This window comes from Lepidochelys kempii, chromosome 1 (assembly GCF_965140285.1).
Source record: "Lepidochelys kempii isolate rLepKem1 chromosome 1, rLepKem1.hap1, whole genome shotgun sequence".
Lineage (NCBI taxonomy): Eukaryota > Metazoa > Chordata > Testudines > Cheloniidae > Lepidochelys > Lepidochelys kempii.
In genome coordinates, this window is record NC_136380.1 from 303,556,076 (window position 1) to 303,583,239 (window position 27,164).

Here is a 27,164-nt window from a genome sequence, read left to right on the forward strand (position 1 = left end):
TGGTGGTGAGGGATGGAGATGAGCTAAGTAGGGAGACTTGGTATAAAAAGCCACTTGCTAGGCATGCTGACCCCAAGTCGACTGTTCTACATTTCCTAATATACTTAAAAGACTATTTCTAAGGCCAGCAGAGTTAAGAACAGTTAGAGTTCTCCTTGAGTCCCTTTGCTTCCCTTATCAATTTTCTACACTTCCTAGTTTCTTATTTATAGTCATTACTATCCATTTTTCCTTCCTTCCATGTGTTTATATATATTTTGCCTTCACTTCCCCTGTAAATCAAGTCAATTTTTTAACCAATATGAACTTCTTCCTTGATTGTGAGATTGTGGCTTTTGGGGCATCTAGTAAAGTGTTCTTAAACAATTCCCAATTATTATTCATGTTTTTATGAATAAATTCTTCCTCCCAGCTGATTTGGCTCATAATCTGTTAGGACATCGATCCATAAACATTCAACATAATTTTATTCCAAGTTATAAGTGACTCAGAAACAGGTAATATACCATTTTTGACATAAAGTGCCACCACCCCTTCCCATTTTCTGGCTTGATCCTTTCTAAAGAGGTTATAACCATTGATTTTAACATTCCAATCATGTGATTCACCACACCAGGTTTCAATAATACCAACTAGATTGAATTTATGCTCATAAATGAGCAATTTCAATTCCTCGTTTGTTATTCAGGCTGCTTGCATTGATGTATAGGCAAATAAAGAATTTCTTCTCTTCATGTCCTTTGGTTCCTTGATTATATTTGTTCTCAACATCTCAACTGTATGCTAAATGAGTACTCATATCTTCTCCCTTTTTACCCTCCTGTTTTATTCATTTCATGCCCTTCTCAATCTGCCTCTGAGGACTTCTACTTAAGGGTATACCAAGCTATACAGCCCACAGAAAACAGACCAATGTTCCACAAAATCAAAACCCTACACCACATACTTAGCTAGCCACCACTTACCCAGAATCTTCTGTCTTCTTTCACATAAATTATCTGAGACAGATCCTGTGATGTAGTGTCATTAGTGCCGATATGAACCATCACCAGTGGTTCCTTGCCTCTCGACTTTGAATGAATGAAGTAATGCTTTTTTTTTTAATGCTGTCCAACCTTCCTGGTCCTCTCCCCAATCCTTTCAGACTCTGTTCCTTCACCTTGAGGTGCTTCAGTTCTTCATAAAGAATTTTTCTTTCTGTGTAATTTTCCCTGCATTGCCACAGCTCAACTGTTTCTTGAACTTTGCATGTGTCACAGTACCTCTCTTTGTGCTTGTTTAGTTAATATAAATGACCATTCACGTCACACTGACCAGTTGGCACTCTACATAAAGTTACTTCACTTCTTCTGCCATAGCTATTAACGGTGACATGTTTCAGAGGGGTAGCCATGTTAGTCTGTATCAGCAAAAACAACAAGGAGTCCTTGTGGTACCTTAAAGACTAACAAATTTATTTGGGCATAAGCTTTCGTGGGCTAGAACCCACTTCATCAGATGCATAGAGTGGAAAATACAGTAGCTTTCATGTACTATGTATATATACCTGCTAGTGTATTTTCTACTCCATGCACCTGATGAAGTGGGTTCTAGCCCATTAAAGCTTATGCCCAAATAAATTTGTTAGTCTCTAAGATGCCACAAGGACTCCTCGTTGTCATAGCTATTAAATATACCATTATTCTCCAGTTTAGCATATATTTCATAGACTCTTCATCTTCCCCCCCCCTTTGGTCCGTAGTTCTTGCCATTTCTTCTTAAGTTCTCTCTTAAGAACTTTCAAAGTCCTGTTTACTCACAGGGATCTTTATATCAACTTTCTCATTTTTAAGGTTTTTTCGCTGCTTTATCTGCCATTTCATTTCCTGGTATCCTGATGTGCCAGAATCCACACTATTACTATATGTATACCCAGTTGTGCTATATCTGTAGTGAAGAACAATATTTCATTGATTATGTCATTCTTACTTTCTGAGGTCCCCCCTTCTAACCATCATCTAACCCGTTAAAGAGACAGATAGGATAACAGTCATAGCTGGGCATACATCCTTTATCCAGGTCAGTGCCAACAGTATGCCCATCAATTCGGCCATCCTAATGGTCACAAAATTGAATAGTGTCATAGATCTCTTAATTCGAAATTCAGGGATATAGAAGGTCATTCCCACTCTGTGTATGGTGTCATCTCTGGAACTATCAGTACATAGTTGGCAATGCTTATCCATTTGCCATATATAATCTCATAAATCATAGTCACCATATTTGACAGGCCTGCTCTTTCTTTTGTTTTATAATATAATTCCAAATCCACAACTGGAGAGACAACTGTCCATACTTTGATTTCCCATTGTCACATTCTGGTGTGAAATCCAGGTCAGTGGTGGGTTGTTACCACCTGCCATAACCTTGGGTGCCTCACAATACTTTGCCTCACAATACTCTCCCAACTTGGGCCACTCACATACAGAATGCATGTTCCACCCTGAGTTTCTGTGTATCACTGCAACCCTGGTCCAGCAACTCTGGCCCCAGCAGCCTGTCAGTAACATACCAACCACACTCTGGCTTCCACCAGCCATGTGTACTACTTGCAGGGTGACCCCATCACATTCCCAGTCCTGAATTTTTCCAAGAACATATATCCTGCACTGGCCAGCCCTCTCTGGGACAGTTCTGATATTAAGGTTTATTTCTGTCAATATTCAACAGTTTCTACTTTATTTGAGTTATCAAACAGTCCAGTTTAAACACAGCACTGGACTGGTTTAGATTAAAAATAAGACAAGTTTATTAACAAAAGAAGATAGGATATTAAGTGAATTCAAGCATAGGAGAGAGAGTTAGAAATGGCTAGAAGCTAATAAAAGTCAAAACATACATTTAAAAGTCTGAAACATAATCTAGCAAGTTTTGGTTCAAGTCTTTGTTTAAGATGGCCTTTCTCACCCACAGTCTTCCAGAAGGATGGGGAAGGACCCTTTCCTTGGCCAGGATCTCTCCCAGAGTCCCCAGGGTGCTGGTGCCTTTGTCTTCTTAGGTGAAAGAGAGAAAAGCTGATGTTCTCTGCACCTTTCTTCTATAGTCCAGTGAATCTTCGCTCTGAGGGGTAATCTTCAGAAGAATCCACTTCTAAGTTTATTCAAACAGTATAGGAGGTGACATGGAGTCTGGTGGCAAAGGAAGCGCCTTTCTCTATCTTCCCACCTGCGTCTGCTGAAATACAAATTTGCTTTGTCTCCTGCCACTTCCTCCCACTGCTGGTTCAAGGACCCTATGTACTACATATATATGTAAATTGAGCTAAACACATATTTCTTTGTTTAGGAAACAGATGTTTACCAGATGTTGGCTTGGCAGAGCTGTGTGGTTTTGAACATGTACTAATAACATCATACAGGGGGATTTTATAACTGTACATATAATGTTGCTACATGTACTTCACCATGATATTATTGAAGAGTTTGTTATTAGTTTTCAAACGATACCTCACAAGGCATATTTTGTTCAAAGATTATTACAATAGTGTGTAGGGTATAAATACAGGGTTACTTTGTCCCACCCATGACCAAAGACTTTACTTACTTCCATATCTTCCTTTTCCCCCAAATCTTTTACTCACCTTTTGATCCTGTTGGCATGTGGGAGTTTGTGGTGCCCAGTTACTTCTTGCCTACTTAATTCACAAAAATCCTCATATATTCATTTAGTACTCTTATCTTCACTATTTCCATTAACCCTAGCCCAAAAGTTTAAATCTAAGTTTCATCCTTAAGTTTATAGGTGTTTCTGTGGTTGCTACCCTCAGCACACACAACGGATTCTTAATACTTGCAGAGGTTGGGCTTGGACTAGCTCTAATTTTTCTAGTGTTGATTTAGATGTGGAATTAAAGGCTTGGCATCTGTAATCGATTCCTGTTCTTATTAATGCCCTACATCAACACCATGTTCTTATCTGCACTCAAGTTGTTCCCAGAAATATTCAGATTTACTCTATCTTTACATTTAGTCAGGTTTCAGAGTAGCAGCCATGTTAGTCTGTATTCACAAAAAGAAAAGGAGTACTTGTGGCACCTTAGAGACTAACCAATTTATTTGAGCATAAGCTTTCGTGAGCTACAGCTCACTTCATCGGATGCATGAAACAGTATGCATCCGATGAAGTGAGCTGTAGCTCACTAAAGCTTAAGCTCAAATAAATTGGTTAGTCTCTAAGGTGCCACTAGTACTCCTTTTCTTTTTACATTTAGTCTTGATAGTATCTATATGACTCTTCCAAGTTACTTTGTTATGGAACATACATTCTTGGGAGTTAACGTTTTGAACCACCTGTATTTTTTCTGGATATAGAGATATTGGTTCAATTCTTTCCAATCTTCATTTTTGTTAAGATCATTCCCTTTGTTTTAGCAAGTGAGAACTTAAATCCCCAAGAATCTCTCCACTCTGAGATGCCTTTGAGCACCTCATTGGTTCTCTCCACAGCTATCTTAATCTTCTATGTATGGCCCTTATAACACAGTCATCTGCAAATATAGTTAAACCTATTCCTGCCTGTTTACTCTCCGGGAGATCATTAATCATAATGTTAAACAGGGTTGGGCTGATAGCACTCCCCTGTGGAGTGCCATTAGTAAGTTTATAAATATTCAACAAAGCTGCCCCCACCTTGACTTGTCTGGTTCTATAAATTAAGAAGCCTCTTATCCACCAGAACATTCTTCTTCTTATTCCTATTATGGTTAGTTTATACAGCAAGCCTTCCCTCTATAGCATGTCATATGCTTTGTCTATTTTCACAAAGATGGAACTCTGTTTATCAACTCTCATGTTTTTTTGTAGTTTTTCTAATCTTACAATATGATCGACTGTGTACCTTCCTTTCCTTAAACTACTTTGTACACAATTTATAATTTCATTTTTTCCAAGTATGCTACTAATCTCTTTTAGCATTATTTCCATAATTTTGCCCTCACACGATGTGAGGGCAATAGGTCTATATGCATCAGGTCTTGTGGGTAATTTGCCAGGTTTTCCTATCAGTATAACTACCACTTGCATTTACTCTGCCGGTAGTATTCCTTTCCCCCATATATTATTATATAATTTCAATAAAACTCTTAAACTCCCTTTCAGTAGATGGTTAAGCATTGTATTACATAAGCTATCTTTATCTGGGTCTGTATTTTTTCTTTTGTCTCTACCTTTTTTGAGTTATGTATGATGAATTTTTCATTCAGTATGTCATCTTTATATTCTACCTACCATGTGAGATCTCACAGTTTTCTCCAGCAAACATTCATTTTTTGTTCACAAAATTCTTTACTATGATTTGCATCATTACTAGCTTTTTGGAATACTTTTGCTACAATGTTTGCTTTTCCTAAGTTAGAACTTTCAACTTTATCTTGGACTATAAGACCAGGTATAAATTTGCTTTTATGCTGTATCCCATTCATTCTTTTAATTTGTTTACATATCTCTGAAACGTTGGAATCTTTGATCATTTTCACACAAATTTTTCCTCTAATTCTTGCTGCTTTTTAAATAATTCTTTGTGCCACTGCTTTACATCTTTTATAGTTCATTAAGTACTTGCTATTCATTTATACATTTTGCCTGTTTGTATGCCTTATTTTTTTCCTTAATTGCTGCTTTACAATCTTCATTCCACCAGGAGACTGGATTTCTGAGTTTGTAGCAGTTTGATGTCTCACATGTAACTAGGTTGTCTGCTGCTCCAACTCCCTTCGTTGTATTATCATGAAATTCCTCTATAACTTAGACAGTTGGTACTTTGATTCTCGGCACACTTAATTTTAAAGAGTCCCCTATTTGCTTTTCTAAGGCTCCAAGTAGGAATTCCTTCAGTATTTTCAACATTACCTTGGCCTCGATATGTAATTAGAATAGGGGAGTGATCACTTCCCATTGCATCTTCTTTATAGATTTCCTAACTGCATTTACTTGCTATGTTGCTTGTTGCACTTTCCAGATCTAAACATGAAAAGGTTTCATCCACTGAAGTAAACCTAGGTTGTGTGTGTCAGTGAACTGTTCCAAGCATTTGCCATTATAATCAGTTTCCCAGCTTCCCCATAATTTATTATGGCTTGTGACTAGTAGCACCCCAGTCACTGAGGTTGGTGCTGCACTGTGAAGAGTGCAGGCTTAATGGAACCCAATTAATCAATTTATCTTTGGAATTATGGTGGTTATTACTGAGCTAATGATGTCATTGGGGGGATATAAGTGGACGGAACAGGATGCAAGGGGAAGCTCAGATGATGGTTCTGGGATGAGGAGTGAAAGCTTCATGGAAGCCTCCTCTTGCTGTAAGCCTGTAGTACATTGTTATACTTTGTAAGGAAAGAATAAATACACACGTTGTGAAAGGTTAACTAGCTGGTGTGTGTCTGTGACTGAGGCCACATGAACCGGGTAAGCAGTGCAGTATACTGGGTAGCAACTGAGGTGCCTTGTGACAGCTATTAAAGTCTTCACAAATAATATACAGGTTATTGACACTCTGAACAAACTCTTCCAATTCTAGATTGTCTAGTTTTTTACATGGGTTGTAAACATGCTAGATTTGTATAAAGGTGCTATTATTCTGCAGAGGAACCTTGTGTAATGCAAACAAAGAACTTTAGCAGGAAAGTGCTAATTCTTGCTCATTTGAAGGCAAGTGGTCATTGTGGTGTGATGATCAGAGATCAGACTCTAAATGCGCTCCTAAACCACATGGGAAATCGTGGGCAGTCATCCTGTCGGCATGTTTTCTGTGAGAAGATGCTATAAGTATGGACACAAGGAAAAATTTATCATCTCTGGATTGTTTGGATTCTAACAGGGCAGAATAACTAAACGAGAAGACAGAACTCCCCAGAGTTACTCTGGGTAGCCCTAAAAGACTTTTGGGAATCTGGCAGATTACTACATCTCTGCTACTTTTTAAATTTATAGTCTGTGACCCACCTATTTATATATTTTACCTGCTTTAACCTCTCAAACTGACTGTCATTCCTTTTTCTTATCTAATAAACCTTTAGTTAGTTTACTACAGAATTGGCTACCAGTGTTGTCTTTGGTTTGAAATCTGGGATGTACATTGACCTGGATGAGTAACTGGTCTCTTGTGATTGGGTATAACCTGAATGTCTTGTGACTTTTGGAGCAAGTGACTATTTATTACATATTCTGGCTTACCTAGGTGGCAAGATAGTCTGGAGAGTCTAAGGGGACTGTCTGTGACTCCATTATAAGACTATTGTAGTACAGTAGAATCTCAGAGTTACAAACTGACCAGTCAACTACATACCTCATTTGGAACCGAAAGTACGCAATCAGGCAGCAGCAGAGACCGGAAAAACACAAACCCTCCCACCCCCCCCCCCCCAAATACAGTACAGTAGTGAGTAAAACATAAATTACTAAAAAAGGGGAAATCGGCATATTTCTTCTGCATAGTAATGTTTCAAAGCTGTATTAAGTCAGCTGTAAATTAATGTTCAGCTGTAAACTTTTGAAAGAATAACCATAAAGTTTTGTTCAGAGTTAAAAACACTTCAGAATTACGAACAACCTCCATTCCTGTTGTGTTCGTATCTCTGAAGTTCTACTGTACTTGGTGAAATCTAATTAGAGAACATACAACCAGTTTGCGGGGTCTGCCCTGCTTTTGACAGTCTATCCTGAGGTAGGCACTTACAGTTATGAGCCACTCCAGACAGCATGAGACTGATATTTAAAAAGGTTAAATAGGATGACTCAGGTAATTTATAGGCCTGTCATTCTGACACTGATCCTGGGTAAGATAATGGAGTGGCTCATACAGGAGTGAATCAATAAAGAATTAGAGAAGGGTGATATAAATAAAGCCAAACAAGGGTTTATGGAAAATAGATCCAGTCAAACTAACTTAATATATTTTTGATGAGATTACGTGTTTCGTTGATAAAGGTAATAGAGTTCATATAATATACTTAGACTTCTGTAAGGTGTTTGACTTGGTACCATGTAACATTTTGATTTAAAAAAAACTAAAACGGTATGAAATTTACATGGTGTACAGTAAGTGGATTAAAAGTTGACTAATTGATAGGTCTCAATGTAACTGTAAATGGCGAATCATCATCGACCAGGTGTGTTTCTAGTGGTATCCCACTGGGGTCTGTTCTTGGTTTTATGCTATTTAATATTTTTATCAATGACTTGGAAGAAAACATGAAATAAACACTGTTAAAGTTTGCCAATAGTCCAAAGACCAAGGGACTTTTAAATAAGTAAGAGGACAGATCACTGTTAAGCAGTGATGTGGATCGTTTGGTAAGCTGGGCACTAGCAAACGATATGCAGTTTAGTAGAACTAAATGTAAATGTATCCATCTAGGAACAAAGAAGGTAGGCCATACTTACAGCATGGGGGACTCTATCCTGGGAAGCAGTGACTCTGAAAAAGATTTGGGGTTCATGGTGGATTCTTCATCACTGACAATTTTTAAATCAAAGTTCGCAAAAAGAAAAGGAGTACTTGTGGCACCTTAGAGACGAACCAATTTAATTGAGCATAAGCTTTCGTGAGCTACAGCTCACTTCATCGGATGCATGAAGTGAGCTGAAGCTCACTTAAGCTTATGCTCAAATAAATTGGTTAGTCTCTAAGGTGTCACAAGTACTCCTTTTCTTTTTGCGAATACAGACTAACAGGGCTGTTACTCTGAAATAAATCAATGTTGGATGTTTATCTAAAATATATACTCTAGGAATTATTTTTGGAAAGTTCTATGGCCTTGTCATATACAGGATGTCAGACTAGATGATCATAATGATCCTTCCTGATCTTGGAATCTATGAATATTCCATAAAATTTAGAGTATGGCCCTTTGAGACCAAAGTTGAGCTTTTTCTTTATTGGGGCAATGCCTGAATACTTCTGATGGACACTTTATATAGAAAAAGACTGATTAAGGATGAAAGATTGATAGAATACACATTGGATGCGATTCCTTGCAGAATGCATAAAGTATTCATGTAAAAAGACTAGCTTCTTGTCCATAAGTGCTAGCAGTTTAACTCAGTCAAATATGGTTCACATGATAGGAGACAGAGAGATACAGGACAAGATTTAAAAAAAATGACTAGTGAAGTAGTGATTTCCTTCACCTTAAAGGCCCCTGATTTTCAGAGGGTTGCTCAACACTTGAAATCAGTCTCCTGTAAGATCCATCCATACGGGAACTCCAAATCACTAGTTACTTCTGTAAAACTTGGCTTAAATCAAAACATCAGAAGATTGTGTGAAAGAAGTGGATTTTAAGGAAGAATTTGAAAGAGAGAAGATGAGTGGTGCACAGGAAGTAGATGTCTGCTCCAACAATAGTGTGTAGCACAAAAGAAAACCCAAGGCTCGGAATGGGAGAACACAAGGAATCAGTTAGGAGAGAGGATATGTAGCAGCCTAAGGAGTGAGGACTATAGGATGCAATGAGCACAGAGATATAGGCAGGGGCAGAGTTGTGAAGAGCCTTGAAAATTAGAATGAGGAGCTTGAACTAAACGTGAAAGGAGAGAGGGAGCCAATGGAGTGATTTAGTTAGGGTTGATGCATTCAGAGCAGTAGCAAAGGCAGATAATTTTTGCAGAAGCATTTTGGATGGAGTGGTGTAGAGAGATGTAGGGGTGGCTGCAGTAGCTGAGGTGAGAAAAAGATCTTAGTTCCAGGGATTGAAATGAAATATATTTAATTGCAAGGCAGGCGATTGTATATGTGGATCTTGCCTTGTGTGAAATGGGGGTTTGGCTGCCTCAGTGGCCCTGTCTTCAATTTCATTGAACTCTACAGGTCTGTCTATTGGTCTGGGGACCTATGCAGGGGAATGAGCTGGGCAATGGGTGTGCTGGGGAGGAATAAAGACCTATTGGCCCCAGATATATTGGTAAGCAAAGACAGTACAGTATTGTCCTTTTCACTGAACCTCCTCAACAGTGGAGATTTCTCTTATGGTAGCATGGCTTCAGTGGAGCCAAGCTGTTATGGGCCAGGGAAAAGCACAGAGCTGGCTTTGAAGGCACCTTTCCACAGATGGCCCTGCCCTCCTGCTAATCCCCTGAGATACATGGAAATTCTGAGTGGATTTGAAAATGGACCATGAGCCTATTCTGCAACACCCCCTCTCTGATGGAATGATAATGAGGAATCTTGAAGAGATTTCCTCCTCACATGAGCTCCCTCATATACTGTAAATAATGGATTCAATTAGAGTATTGATTAATGAGACATCTAATAGTAAACTCAAGAGAGTTTATTTAATCAGGTTGCCTGGCCAAAGAAAATGGCAACATATTATAGAGGTGAAATCACTTACCAACTTCTGGGGTCACCAGGCTATTTACTGGCACTGAGTCATGTTACAAAAGTTTTAATGGACTTTTACAGATCAGATGTTTATTCCATATTGCAATTTGTTGCTAATGACATAACTGGTATCATTCAATTCTTGACAAATGTCAATCTTGGTGTCAACAACTTCTGTCAACAACTTCTAGATTCCATTTGCTCTAAATTTCCAGTATAACTAAAAAGAAAAGGAGTACTTGTGGCACCTTAGAGACTAACAAATTTATTTGAGCATAAGCTTTCGTGAGTTACAGCTCACTTCATCGGATGCATGCAGTGGAAAATACAGTGGGGAGATTTTATATATACAGAGAACATGAAACAATGTTACCATACACACTGTAACCAGAGTGATCGGGTAAGGTGAGCTATTAGCAGTAGGAGAGAAAAAAACCCTTTTGTAGTGATAATCAAGGTGGGCCATTTCCAGCAGTTGACAAGAACATGTGAAGAACAGTGGAGGGGGGGATAAACATGGGGAAATAGTTTTACTTTGTGTAATGACACATCCATTCCCAGTCTTTATTCAAGCCTAAAGTAATGGTGTCCAGTTTGCAAATTAATTCCAATTCAGCAGTCTCTCGTTGGAGTCTGTTTTTGAAGTTTTTTTGTTGAAGAATTGCCACTTTTAGGTCAGAAATCGAGTGACCAGAGAGATTGAAGTGTTCTTCGACTGGTTTTTGAATGTTATAATTCTTGACGTCTGATTTGTGTCCATTTATTCTTTTACATAGAGACTGTCCGGTTTGGCCAGTGTACATGGCAGAGGGGCATTGCTGGCACATGATGGCATATATCACATTAGTAGATGTGCAGGTGAATGAGCCTCTGATAGTGTGGCTGATGTGATTAGACACCTATGATGGTGTCCCCTGAATAGATATGTGGACACAGTTGGCAATGGGCTTTGTTGCAAGGATAGGTTCCTGGGTTAGTGTTTTTGTTGTGTGGTGTGTTGTTGCTGGTGAGTATTTGCTTCAGGTTGGGGGTCTGTCTGTAAGTGAGGACTGGCCTGTGTCCCAAGATCTGTGAGAGTGATGGGTCGTCCTTCAGGATAGGTTGTAGATCTTTGATGATGTGCTGGAGAGCTTTTAGTTGGGGGCTGAAGGTGATGGCTAGTGGCGTTCTGTTATTTTCTTTGTTGGGCCTGTCCTGTAGTAGGTAATTTCTGGGTACTCTTCTGGCTCTGTCAATCTGTTTCTTCACTTCAGCAGGTGGGTATTGTAGTTGTAAGAATGCTTGATAGAGATCTTGTAGGTGTTTGTCTCTGTCTGAGGGGTTGGAGCAAATGCCGTTGTATTGTAGAGCTTGGCTGTAGACAATGGATCATGTGGTGGGTAAAGTATAGCGGTCAGTAGGTTTCCGATATAGGGTGGTGTTTATGTGACAATCGCTTATTAGCACCGTAGTGTCCAGGAAGTGGATCTCTTGTGTGGACTGGTCCAGGCTGAGGTTGATGGTGGGATAGAAATTGTTGAAATCATGAAGGTATACATTGTCCCCAAATGTGAAATAGTTATGGGTGAGGACAAAGTCACAAAGTTCAGCCACCAGGTTTACCGTGACATTATCGGGGATACTGTTCCTGATGACTTGTAGTCCATCTTTGTGTGGAATGTTGGTGTAGAGGGCTTCTATATCCATAGTGACTAGGATGGTGTTTTCAGGAAGATCACCGACGGATTGTAGTTTCCTCAGGAAGTCAGTGGTGTCTCGAAGATAGCTGGGAGTGCTGGTAGCATAGGGCCTGAGGAGGGAGTCTACATAGCCAGACAATCCTGCTGTTGGAGTGCCAATGCCTGAGACAAGCCATTGCCTTCAAATCCCACTGAGGGTTACCAAAAGAAACTACACCATCTGCTCATGAAACTCCCTGAAAAAGCACAAGAACAAATCCGCACAGACACATCCCTAGAACCTTGAGCAGGGATATTCTATCTGCTACCCAAGATCCATAAACCTGGAAATCCTGGACACCCCGTTGTCTCAGGCGTTGGCAGCCTGACAGCAGGATTGTCTGGATATGTAGACTCCCTCCTCAGGTCCTACGCTACCAGCACTCCTAGCTATCTTCGAGACACTTACAAGATCTCCATCAAGCGTTCTTACAACTACAATACCCACCTGCTGAAGTGAAGAAACAGATTGACAGAGCCAGAAGAGTACCCAGAAGTTATCTACTACAGGACAGGCCCAACAAAGAAAATAACAGAACGCCACTAGCCATCACCTTCAGCCCCCAACTAAAAGCTCTCCAGCGCATCATTAAGGACCTACAACCTATACTGAAGGACGACCCATCACTCTCACAGATCTTGGGACACAGGCCAGTCCTCACTTACAGACAGACCCCCAACCTGAAGCAAATACTCATCCGCAACCACACACCACACAACAAAAACACTAACCCAGGAACCTATCCTTGCATCAAAGCCCATTGCCAACTGTGTCCACATATCTATTCAGGGGACACCATCATAGGGCCTAATCACATCAGCCACACTATCAGAGGCTCGTTCACTTACACATCTACCAATGTGATATATGCCATCATGTGCCAGCAATGCCCCTCTGCCATACATTGGCCAAACCAGACAGTCTTTACGTAAAAGAATAAATGGACACAAATCAGACATCAAGAATTATAACATTCAAAAACCAGTCGAAGAACACTTCAATCTCTCTGGTCACTCGATTTCTGACCTAAAAGTGGCAATTCTTCAACAAAAAAACTTCAAAAACAGACTCCAACGAGAGACTGCTGAATTGGAATTAATTTGCAAACTGGACACCATTACATTAGGCTTGAATAAAGACTGGGAGTGGATGTGTTATTACACAAAGTAAAACTATTTCCCTATGTTTATTCCCTCCCCCTACTGTTCCTCACACGTTCTTGTCAACTGCTGGAAATGACCCATCTTGATTATCACTACAAAAGGTTTCTTTTCTCTCTTACTGCTAATAGCTCACCTTACCTGGTCACTCTGGTTACAGTGTGTATGGTAACACCCACTGTTTCATGTTCTCTGTGTATATAAAATCTCCCCACTGTATTTTCCACTGCATGCATCCGATGAAGTGAGCTGTAGCTCATGAAAGCTTATGCTCAAATAAATTTGTTAGTCTCTAAGGTGCCACAAGTACTCCTTTTCATTTTTCGGATACAGACTAACACAGCGGCTACTCTGAAACCAGCATAACTAAGTATCACAAGAATTTAACCTTTTAACTTGGGAGTTTAGCATGAGAATAAAATAAGAGTTTTAACCAATCAAACATTAATGTCACCTTTATAGTCAATATTTTCTATGCATCTGCGAGACAAGGTTTGTTCCCCATTGTGACCCAAGAACCACTGGATGCCAACTGGCGGGGGCACTGGGGTTTTTAGGGGTACAGAGATCTCATAGGTTCACCAAAAGAATGACATGTATAGTCTCTAATAGAAGCCTGTGTCACATTGGTCATCATAATAATTGTTAAATGTATGTACAGATACTGTGTTAGGAGTTGTGTGTGTATATATACTGAAAATTGTGTTTTAAAGTATGCAACTTGGGGGTTGCTCACCAGGAAAGGTGAAAAGCAGTTTTTTTTCCAGGCAGGAGATGTTTATCCATCTGTTTATACATAAATTGAGTATTGTCTGGTTCACAATGGCAACCATTTGCAATCTGAGCCAAATGCTAATGAAGGATCATGAAATCACCAGAGAGGAAATTTGCTGTAGGAAGTGAACCAGTAGGGGATGGGGGGGGACCCCACCTACAAGTGAAAACAATGATCTTTTGGGTTATATCTGTAGGTAGAGAGACTAAGGCTGTTAGAACCTGCAGGTCTGGAACCTGGGACTATGGGGGTTCTGGGCTGCTGATGCCTCTGCATCACCTTGGGAGGACCCTGTGAGGCAGGGCTTGGCAAGAAGTACCACCCATCAGGACCTGAGTGGCAGCCCCTCATAACCCATTGATTAGTTGCTACCAATACTTAAACCAGGAAGCCATGAAGGGGAGCTGTCCAAGCAACAACACAGATAATCTGCCTGCCTGTCTCTGCACCAGACCCTGTTTGCACTTAGACTCTGGCTTCCGACCCAATTTGTCCTCGACTTCACTATTCAATTACTGTCTGTAAGCTGGTAACCTGACCCTACCTGTCTCCTGATGCCTGATTCTCAGTCTGCCCTGTCCCTGACTCTGACCTCCTGACTCCCGACTCCTGCTCCGACCACTAGGTTTGACTGCCCACATCTCAGTCATGACAGGCTGTATCTTTCACAGAGTTGGCAAGCTGCGGCATGGCTTGTTTCATGAAAGGCAGAACACAGCCTAACCTGCCTGAAATATCCTGGAAGGACTTTGGGTGAGGAAAACTTTAAATCAATCTCCTTTTATTTTATAATTGAACTCAAGTGTTGTGCATGAGTCAGGAGTTGTGGTCAAATGTAAAACTAGAGTGCACTGTTCCTTTGGGATCAGAGGGTCTGGCATTTCTGTTGGTATCCAGTGATCAGGGGCTGGATACCATGAGGGCACACGTCGAAGGTCTTTGGGTACTGGCGTCCATCTATTGTCAACCTGCAAGGCAAAGACAGGGCTGGTGGTGCACAGAGGAGAGTGTGAAAGTGGCTGGCAGGCTGGTTGTGTTAGGGAGCCAGCATCCAGCTAACACAGGAAAGACTCTCTCTCATGCTGGAAGCAGATATTGACAAGGTGACTCACAGCCCTGTCTATAGATGTGATACCGAGAAGTATCACATCTATAGACTCCTTTCTTGTGTTTCAGTTACAACCAGAGTTAAGCACAAAATATGTTTTTGGTTTTTTTTTTGAAGGGTACAGCTAATCATAATTGTCAAAACAATAGCTATAAGAAATGTCAAGTTCTTAAACATATTTCCACTTAACAAGCAGTGCAGCTTCTATTTGCTAATAATTCTATTTAGTCTCTTTTAGCATTACTTTTTGCAAAGCTTTATGGGAATTCTTTAGCGTATCCATGATAAATGCTTAAGCTGTCAACACCATGATATGGCTTAAGATATGTAAAAAAAAACATGTATGCCATTAAATATGCTTTTCACCCAATATATAGGCATTGGACTAACTGTGCTAGTTGATTATCTCCAGTAATTGATATGAAATACCTTGGTGAAGGTAGTTTTGAGAAGCGATCAGCACCATATGTTGAAATATTGTGCAGTGGGTGTTTATCATTAATGTGTGCACAAGTCCAATTTAAAGTGGCTTATGGGGCTAAGAATCTGACATTGTCCAAGCAACCTTTTGAGCACCACTTCTACATGTCTGACCTGCATAATGATTGGTGGGTTAGTTTTGATTGCATGCTGTGAGAAAACAAATTTTCCCACTCTAGCCCTCAGCTATGCTGCAGGCAGATAGGCATATTTTCCTGAAAAAGAAAAAGGCTATAGTAAATAAGAAAATTTAGATGATGTTCCATCCATATCATGATAGGTTCCATCAGATCTGTCAGCACTGCATTTGTTGACTGATTTATCAGAGCAGCATGTATGCTTCACATTTCGTAAGGCTTCTGTGTTGCAGATAGACAGTGGGTAATTGATTTTGAAGGATTTACTTAATTTTAACACAAGAGAATTTCAGCCAATCACAGCCCAGAAAAGTAAATCATTATCCTGGACAACCCTGAAACTCTTATTTGTACCATAAATATATGTCTAATCAGTGATTCCTTTTGCTCACAGAATGCTGTACTACAAACAATTATTCCCTGTCAAAAATCCTGTTATCCCTGATTTTTTGTGTATAATAACATTTTACAAACCTATCTTTATTTCATCCAAGGATCTCAAAACGCTTCAGAACAATGGATGGGCCCAAACAACAAAATTTGGATTCAGATCTGGGTTTGGATATCAAACCCAGTTTATGGGCTTTCTTCCTGGAGGTTTTATGGTTTGACTCATCTCTGTTAAAACGCTGATTAACCAAGACTCATGATCTGTGAGGCATCAGCCACCCTCCCTTTTTCAAGAAATGGTGGCAGGAACAGCAGGGAGATGGAATGGAGGGCAGAGAGGAGCATGCCCAAGAAGGGAGACGTGGTGCATTGAGAAGAGGTCATCGCCAAGATTGTGGTTGCAGCTTTGCAGGTGGAGCTTAGTTTGTGGATGGAGCTTGGGTAGATAGGGTCTTCCCTGCTGTTTCCAAACTTTCTTGGAATATCACCTGTGCAAGCGCCGTCGGTAAGGCTTAGCCAATGATAAACTGTCTTTGACTATGAACAAGGGAATTGCCATCCTGAATCAGACCAGTGGTCCATCTACTCCTGTATCCTGTCTCTGACAGTGGTCAGTACCTGATGTTTCAGAGGAAGGTGCAAGAAACTCTGAAAAAAGTAGTGATGGGAACAACTTACACCACTGAGTTTCTTTCTAACCTCTAATAGTTTATGGGAGAAAAACGATGTCTCAATTAACTGTAGTTGGTAGGCAGCATTTCGGTTCATGGATCATGCTGATGGTTTCAGGAATGTTTTCTACTAAAACTTTTTCCAAATTGTCCCCAATTAACTTTATCAATGTTGCAAAATGAATATTTCAATGTACAGAACAAATCTTCTTTTCAAACTCTCTGAAGACTGTATTCAGTTCAAGAAATAAATTCATTTCCTTTGTCTGTTGGGTGTTTTAAGTTTAAATAAGCCTCATAATGCAGTTTAGTTCCTCAATTTAATATTTATCCCTCAAATAATTTTGTTTTATAACTTCATCTTGCATTATATAATCAGACACTTCTATTCTAATATCTAATTTATACATGTCATTAACAAACAATCCCTATAGTTTGATAAATGCATATTATTCAATGTTCAAGATCAAAACATTTTTTTTACCATAATATTCTCACATCTTTTCTAACACACTTTCGTAAAGACTATTTTCAGTACAGTAACCCAACTTTGATTCTTTTTTTTTCTCCCCTCCTTCAGGCGAACAGGAAGCAGGAATCAATTTTATTCCACTTATGCCTATCAACATAGGGTCTGTAGCCTTGTCTACACACAAGTTGTACTAGTTTAACTTTAGTCAGTCTTTAAATCAATTTACTTAAACTGGTGATAACAGACTTAAGCTAAATGCAAATAAACCTGGTTTAAACTTGAAAATAGTGTCTACAGAGCCTTTTGCACCATTTTAACTAAATCAGTTTGCAATCTACAGTTTAGGTTAAACTGGAACAACTTTTATATATATCAGCAAGCACTGAGCTGTTCCTTCTTACAGGTACTTACCTGTTTGAGAAAGCTGCATTGGTTCTGCTAGAGGTGTGATTTATTTTTTTAAACCAGTGCAACCCTTGTGTGGACATGCTTATTTTAGTTTAAACTAGGTTCATTTCAGTTTATCTTAAATTGATTGGGAATCTGTTTAAACTAAACAGCAATAAACCACTCTTAAATCAAAATAGGAGTGCTCACACAAAGGTTTGCATGTCTTAATTGAAAATTGGTTTAAAAATCCAGTTAAGTTAAAAGGTTTCAACTTTCTCAAGTAGACAAGGACTTACTTCAGTTTATCTGAAGTCAATTAGAAACAGATGTAAGCTGAACTAAAATCACCCTTCAAATCTAAATGAGAACGGCCACACAAGGGATTGCACTGGTTTAAAAAGAGCTTAAGTAAAACCCGTGCAATTTTTTTGGTCTTGACAAGGGCCTATATAGCTCTTTATGCATGCAGTGACAATTCTTAAAGCAGATTTTTGACTTTATGCAGCAATCACCAGGTTATGTCCCTTACAAGTCAAAGCTTTTCTATGAGGAGGGGAGAGACAAGATGTGCCTGGTGGGTGTGGGGGGATCTCCATGGTGGGGGACACTTGTGGAGACTTATTCTCCCATTGCTCCATACGGTGGGAGGAGATGCTAAACCCATGCTAACCTGAAAGTGGCCTCACTGTTCTAAACATGCCAGCATGTCTGCTTCAAGCCAGTTTTTCCAAGATATTTTAGTTGGTTGCCGTGGCTGTTTAAAAATGAACAGGATTTCCACAAATGTCCTTATTGGTTACATATTTTACAGCATGAGTATGTTTGAACACAAAGTAGTACAGCATATGGATATTTACTTTGGAGATGTATGCTTGGGGCAGACACATTCTCTGACATTCACAAAGTCAAACTGCAGGATTTTTACTTTCATATAGTGCCCGTATTTAAAAAAGGGAAGAAAGAGAACCCAGGGAACTACAGACCTGTCAGCCTCACTTCAGTCCCGGGCAAAATCATGGAGCAGGTCCTCAAGGAATCCATTTTGAAACACTTGGAAGAGAAGAAGGTGATCAGGAAAAGTCAACATGGATTCACCAAGGGCAAGTCATGCCTGACCAACCTGATTGCCTTCTATGATGAGATAATTGGCTCTGTGGATATGGGGAAAGTGGTGGACATGATATATCTTGATTTAGCAAAGCTTTTGATATGGTCTCCCACAATATTCTTGCCAGCAAGTTAAAAAAGCCTGGATTGGATGAATGGACTATAAGGTAGATAGAAAGCTGGCTAGATCGTCGGGCTCAACGGGTAGTGATCAACGGCTCAATGTCTAGTTGGCAGCCAGTATCATGCGGAGTGCCCCTGGGGTTGGTTGTGGGGCCGGTTTTGTTCAACATCTTTATTAATGGTCTGGATGATGGGATGAATTGCACCCTCATCAAGTTCGCAGATGACACTAAGCTGGGGGGAGAGGTAGATACACTGGAGGGTAGGGATAGGGTCCAGAATGACCTAGACAAATTGGAGGATTGGGCCAAAAGAAATCTGATGAGATTCAACAAGAACAAGTGCATAGTCCTGCACTTAGGAAGGAAGGATCCCATGCACTGCTACAGGCTGGGGACCGACTGGCTAAGCAGCAGTTCTGCAGAAAAGGACCTGGGGATTACAGTGGACGAGCAGCTAGATATGAGTCAGCAGTGTGCCCTTGTTGCCAAGAAGGCCAACGGCATATTGGGCTATATTAGTAGGAGCATTTCCAGCAGATCAAGGGAAGTGATTATTCCCCTCTATTTGGCACTGGTGAGGCCACACCTGGAGTATTGTGTCCATTTTTGGTCCCCCCACTATAGAAAGGATGTGGACAAATTGGAGAGAGTCCAGCGGATGGCAACAAAAATGATTAGGGGTCTGGGGCACATGACTTACAAGGAGTGGCTGAGGGAACTGGAGTTATTTAGTCTGCAGAAGAGAAGAGTGAGGGGGGATTTGATAGCAGCCTTCAACTACCTGAAGGGGGGTTCCAAAGAGGATGGAGCTTGGCTGTTCTCAGTTGTGGCAGATGACAGAACAAGAAGCAATGGTCTCAAGTTTCAGTGGGGAAGGTCTACGTTGGATATTAGAAAACACTGTTTCATTATGGGGGTGGTGAAGCACTGGGATGGGTTACCTAGGGAGATGGTGGAATCTCCATCCTTAGAGGTTTTTAAGGCCCAGCTTGACAAAGCCCTAGCTGGGATGATTTCGTTGGGGTTGGTCCTGCTTTGTGCAGGGGATTAGACTAGATGACTTCCTAATATTTTATGATTCTATGATTTCGGAATTTTACAATTCCAGATTTTCCATGTGTTTCCCAGAGCTGTTACAGGAATCTTAAAACACATTGATCTTGAACTTGATCAGATAAAATAAAAAGGTTACTATTTTCCTCATTTTCTCATGCTTCCATTATTCTTGGAATGTTGAAGTGCCAAGACAGAAGCTATCCATACAGTATGTCCATCTCAACCAGGAGCATGAAAAGCTGGAAATCTCATTAGAAAGCCCAGTCTGGTGTAATTTTTAGATAAGCCTTGGCTAGGCACCTCTGGACTTTTGGGTGTTTACCTAAACCAAACGTCTCAGCCTTTGAAAGTTTGCTGATTTACTATTTAACATCCTTACATAGTTCTTTGTTGGTACACATTGGAGCATGATGATGTATTATATACAGCATGTATTCGTGAGGCATTACCAGTGATGCTTTTCTTGATGGGAGCTCTAAATGCATTGGAAACTGAAGGGTTAAATAATATTCTAACAAACTTTTGGATTCTTGCTGTTACCCAGCATATACCATATCTTGTACTTTATTTTTACTAGGCAATAGGGGGAGCTTTCATTTCTCAGTGATGGCTTTTGGAGGAGGGTATTTAGCAGCAGCATTAACAGTTTGTTGCTTGGAGAAATTCTTTGGCCTTTGGAGCACTGGATATTGCAACAGCTGAAGCAGAAGAACTGGCATCAGCCACACTGTACTTCTCATTTTCACTGGTAGTGGCACTGATGGCCAGTTTAGTGGGGGTTGGAGAATACCAAGTGCAGAGCCCAGGGACTAAAGTGGCAGCTGATCATTCTCTTTGTTGTAGGGTTTTACATTTTAAGTCACTTTTCACTGATGTTTGGGAGAGACTCTTAGAAGAAAAAAGACACAAGAGAAACAAAAAGAGTTTTTGTAAAACACAGAGCCAGAGTCCCAGGTGATGACAAGGTCAACCCAAGAAAATAATTAAATAAAGCCAGCATGTGACAGTTTTCTTTCTGCTTCCAACCTGGTCTTTAAAAATGAACTTACTCTAGTCAGTGCCTTTGCAGAGAAATAGAGTTAGAATTTCTGACAATTCATCACTGATTCTTTCCCATTAATTCTTCTGAGAAAGCAGAAAAGGGCCAGAGAGACAATGGTATTCTTGATTTACCTGCCTCTGTAACAAAAGCTCAACTAGAATATGCTTAAGTCTATAGAATAGGTACAACTTTTTAAAAATTGACACAGATGACAGATAGTAGTGTGGGCCAGATGCACCGAAGTCCTATGTCAGCTGGAACCTAGGACAACATCCAGTAGTCAAAAAGGGGAAGGGGACTGCCTTATGCTTGAGGCCAGTCTTACAAAGTTCTACTCTCCCATTCACCTGGAGCAGATCATTTTTTCTGGACAAACAGGACATTTTCCTTCGATGTTCAGTACTTTCAGTCCTTATGCAAATCAGCAGGAGAGAAGATTCTTGCACTCATTTCACAAAAATTTTCCAGAACTGGATTAAGATACGGGTTTACCACTTAGGCAAAATAAGTTATATTTCTATCTCTGCCTGAGGCCAGTTATTTAAGCATTCTGTTTCTCTCTCTCTTTCTCTCTCTAAAATGGGGATAATTCTTATCTCCTGGGTGTGAGAGGATTCATTTGTTCATGTATCTGAAGTGCTTTGAGAGCCTCTGGTGGAAGATGTGCCTTAGCACAGTAGTACTTTGTGCTTCTAAGGCCTTGTCTACACGATGGGGGGAGATCAATCTAAGTTACACAACTTCATCTACATGAATAACTTAGCTGAAGTCAGCGTACTTAGATCTACTTACCTTGGGGTCCACACTACGCTATGTCTCCCGCTGACTCCCCTTGTGCTTCTTGTTCAGGTAGAGTACAAGAGTCGATGGGATGGTTGTCAAATCTATCAGAGCGCTGTCTGTGGCAAACCTTTTTTTAAACAGTAAATTTTCAAATCTTAGCTTTTGAGATCAGCAGTCCTTTCACACATTGCGAAAACCTGTTTAGCATGCAAGTGCTTTTACACTTGTTATTCTGATCAAATAATACAGTAAGTGTTACTTCCTTTTTTCAGGTAATTTGCCTTGGAAATTATGTAGAGTTGAGTTATTATAGTGCTACGGAAGCCAGCTTTACATAGCTGATTTGCTAATTACGACAGCTGTCATGAAATTACTAATTAAGTCACATGAAACTTACTCATAGCAGGACCCAGCAATGTGAAGGAAATTAAGTGCTGTACTTTGTAGGTTTAAATATAGTGTCCTTGGATACATTCTTGATTTGACCACAGAATCTGAAGCTGATCACTTCGTGAATCAATATCATATAGAACAATTAAAGAATGGTGAGCCTGATTATGTTTGATATGTTTTTATACACTAGTTTGATGTTGGTGTAACTCCATTTGCTTGATATAGACATAGTGGCTAATGAGGACAAACACAGGGATAGATATTAAGTTGCAGGCTGCAACTTTATTAAACATTAACACAGTGGAGGGATGCTACGCACCCTGTCAATCAGATTCTCACCTGCGAGGCATTTTAGGGTGTTCCAGTGTGGGAGTTACAGGGATCCTATCATATAACCCATAATTCTGAGTAAACTCCCTCAGCCTACTCCTAGGACTCAGCTCACTCTTCTGAGTACTACCCCCCTTCCTTGCAAGATGGACAGAAGGTACTAAAAAGGAGGACCTCGACTTGTGAAAGCCTCAAGATATTTCCCTACCCCATGAGCACAAGGCGCATCAATAAAATCCCAGGTCTTTTACTTCTTGGGACCTTTCTGTTTATCCTTTTAACAGCAGTGGAAGCTGGCCATAAGTTGTGACAAACTAATAGCCTTACCAAGTATTATCACTAATTATTAAATCCTACTTCTATTTAACTTAACTATGTCTTCAGGATGCTGTAGGAAGGCAAAAAGCTCCCGAGGCCTCTGCCAGTTTGGCTCCTAGAGGAAGAAAAAATTCCTTCCTGACCCCAAAACAGGTGATTGGTCAGATCTGCAGTATCTGCAAAACACAGCTCTGAAGCTACCAGTACAGGGTAGGGAGGGTAGACCTGCTGCGATGAAGGAAAAAGAGGCTTCACATAGCCCAAGACAGGGTTTAAATTAATGGAAGGGGAGGGTGAAGGATCAATCAACTCCCTTCCTCCCCAAACTAGCCAATGAGGGGCTAGAGACGCTGAAGTGGATGGGCACCCCTGCATCCCTTCAGCGTGTGTTCTCCTCTCTCTTTCAAATGGGGCTGTCCTAATTGCTGCCAGCCCCACAAGTTTTCCACATGTTGCGGTGGGTGGGTAGCATTCTAGGGAGTTAGTCCCAATCGACAGTGAAAGTGAGATCAGAATCAGGCCCATATGTTTTATATCACTTTCCTGTCGTTCTATTGTGTCCTGTAATATGAGTGCACTACAACACAATGCACAATAATCTGTGTAACTTTGCCCTTGATTACACTATAATTTGTGTTAACTAAGGCCATTGTAAATTGTAGTGCAGAAAGGAATACACTTTTGTTGCTGGTTGCGTTTAACTTCCGGGGTATGTTCCTTTTTTTAATACTACGGTTTACAATCATCTTAGTTATTACTTGTTACACCATGATTACAAGTTGTATTGTACAGCAGGGTGAAACTTTTTTGTAGCACAGTTCATTCACAGTGTCAGTTGACCTGAAACTATTTGTGAGCTCATGTTGAGTTAGCTGAATCACTTTGACCGAACTGAAAAAAACCCCTAAATATTGTGGTAATGTCAAAATGACATGGGCCAGGGAAGGGGGAGAATAACTCTACAGCCTCCCATAGGCGGCCCAAGTTCAAGTCCTTACTCCAATGAACATCTAGTCAGTTATACAAAGTGGAACCGCTCCAACAGGAGAGATAGAGACCCATAGCCCAATGACTAGGACACTCTCCTGCACTTTAGGAAACACAAGTTCAAATTCCTTCTTCACATTAAGTAGAAGCTGAATTGAATTTGGGTCTCCTACAACTCTCAGGTGAGTGTCCTAACTACTGGACTAAAAGTTACAAGGGAGAGGGGGATTCCCTTGTAACTACAAGGGGTGAGTGACACCAGCATTTTGTGAATCCTGCTTTGATTTTTGTCAAAATGCCCAAAATTGAAACCAAAAGTTCCGAGTCAGAAGGAAATGTTTCATTTCTACCCAACCTAATATATATATTTTTAACTTTCTGATTTGCTTAAAATTTTGAGGAAAATCTTTTTGGTTCGTTCCAAAACAAAACATTTTTCAGAATTATTAGTGAACTGAAAAACCCCATTATTTGCCCAGTTGTGTGTAATGTAGCCAAGCCCATAGAATTTAGGTAAAACTGAATGGAAAATCTAGGAAACATTGGGTCTGACTGTCCAATGTGGTATGCTGGCTTTGTGTTAGGGCTGGGAACATTTCTTACATCAAAACTGTTTTGTTGGAAAGCCAAATCCTCCAATAAAAAGATTTTTGGGTTTTGGTCAAAAGGCAAAATTTCTGGCTGACAACCCAAAATTTGAGTCTTAGACAGAAAAAGTTGAAATATGCTATGGTGACACCCCCCCCATGCACTCATACACCAAAAACACTTTCTTGCCAATGTTAGGCAGTGTAACTCTATTGAAGTCAATGGATTTGCACTACCATAAAACTGGTGTAATCGAGTGGAGAGTCAGGTACACTGTTTTCTAGTCAACATAAAGTACCGAGAGCTAAATTTGCAAAGTAAATTTAAACAGAAGTTCGACACCTTTAACATCTCTGTAATACATACCACTGAGGTTGGGAGAGATTTGCTCCAAGAACTTTCTTGAAGAGCTTTACAAGCTTCCCCTGCAAAACACTCTGCCACACAACTTAATTCTGCAGGTACAACTATCCTTGCTTTTCCAGCCTTGGGCCTTTTTGGAACTAAAGCTACCAGCTTGTACAAACTGTGTGCTGGTTCTGTGTGATGGATACACAGACTTAGCCCCAGTATACAAAAGACTATCTTTGAGACACACATTCTGGAAATATCTTAGATTTTCTAGATGTGTCCACGCCTGTGTGATGGCTTCTGTTTGCTCCAGTTTATTTAGATGCAGCCTTGGATTCCTGGAGAAGGAGGAGAAAAAAAACAGAGGAAGAAGGGAGAGAGAATGGGTGAAAGGGGCAATGGAGGAGAGAAAGAAAGGAGGGAGGAGTTAAGAATGGGAGAAAAGAGATGAAGAAACAACTAGAAGGAAATAGGATTATGGGAGAGACAGAAGAAGAGGAGAAAACTAAATGAAAGCAAAGGAGAAAAAAGGAAAGAAAATGCAATGAAAGAAAAGTGGCAGAAGTAAGGAGAGAAGTGAACAAAGCAATGGGAGAAAAGGAAGATATTTTAGTTTAACTAAATGTATGAATAAATTATATTTTGTTCTACATGCCTGAATTCAAATGGTTACAAATTGTATATTCTTTTCTTGGTTTGGGGCCTGATCCAAAGCTCACTGAAGTCAGTGGCATATTTTCCATTAACTTCAGTGGGTAGTGTACAGCTAATGTGGAGCATTCACATAACAGATCTGCTGCTTTCCAGTTCAGTCAATTTTCAATAAATTGACAGTTTATTTGTTAAAAATTACCAATTTAAAAGGCTTTTCTTGTATTTGGTATGCATTTGATTCAGAGTACAAAGAATCTTCATTTAACAAGACTTCGATAAAGTGGCCAGAAAAAAGGGTTGTCAGTTAAATTAACATTTATAACCTGAAGTAGTAACAGATGGTAGGAGCAGAAGCTGTATTGTCTGAGGACTGGGTTGTTACTTGCAGGACTTGACCTTGAAATTCACATCTTCACTCGGTGGACATAACTGCCAGCCTTGCAGTGAGTGGACAGAATCAAGAAATAGGGAGAGTCATTCTGTCCAGGAACTGTATTCTACTTTTTCCATCATCAGGCAAGTAATATTAAAGCCTTCTCATGGCAGCCACAGATTCCTGACACTCACTGGCAGTGTTTTGAAATGTGACTGAGAATCCACAGAGATAAAATGATTTCAACAAAGGGGCAGAAACGTTGTGCAGAAGTAAATTTTCTTACAGTGCTAAAAGCTATTAAATGCCTCTCTGGTATATGCAGTAAAGCCTCCTGGAATTTCATTAGATGATGGATTTTGTTGTCATTATTGGAGCTTGTTAGGAGTCCTAAGGGGAGAAACTTTTTAGCCTGTGCTGACAAGATGTTCTCCAACTGATATTAAGGTGCTTTAAATGGATATGCCTCACATGAGAAGGATTGCCATGAAAATGAATATCCAAATTCCCCTGGGCATGTGAGGTAAATGTGGGTAAGAAGAGAGGAAATTTTCATTTCAGACAGATATAAAAGAACGAAAAGTGACTGTGTCAGTTTGTGCTTATTTTGTCTGGTGGACAACTAAAAATTACTTGACTTGTTCTTTCCTTGTGTTCTAATGTAATTAAATGTAAGTAAAGGCTAAATTACAAAGATCTGGGTAGATATAAAAAACCTGAATACATGGCAAGTAAAAACAACAATTAAAATCTTTTTTAAAATTAACATCTGGAAAACACGTTTTTCACGAAAAACTTTCACCATTTTTTGACTAGCTCTTTTGGTACAACAAAATTACTTCGTGTGAGTTCTCAGAATGGGTTGTAGGTCTTCTTGCATTCCAGATGATTTGCTCAAATAAATTAATAAATACTTAGATGTATGTACATGAAGTGAATATGCCGATAAGACTAACCCAGACTACTGTCTCAAACACACAACGTTCTCTTCAAATGGAAGATTATCAATAACATTCGTTCTAGATTACACAAGTGTCACTTTGCACTGTTACAGATTTTTTTCCCTGCAACAGATTTTTTACACGGTGACTATTCTTGCTGTTCATTTTCTACAAACAATTATTTTTCAGTCTACATTTTTTTAATGCTGTGTGCAACTGTTGTACAAATCGCAGCTCATTTGTGGTGCCGAATTATGTGGCTAGCAAACTAGAGGCATACAGATATGAATGGATTAACTCTAATACTTCTCTGTTGTGATACACATAATGCATCTAATAATTGGAGGCAAAAAATCAGTATTTGTTTGAGTTTAAAAATGTAGTTGCTTTGCCTGTGCTTGCTCGGCTTTTACATTCACTTTCTATAAACTTTCAAGTGGCTGAGCTTTACTCACAGG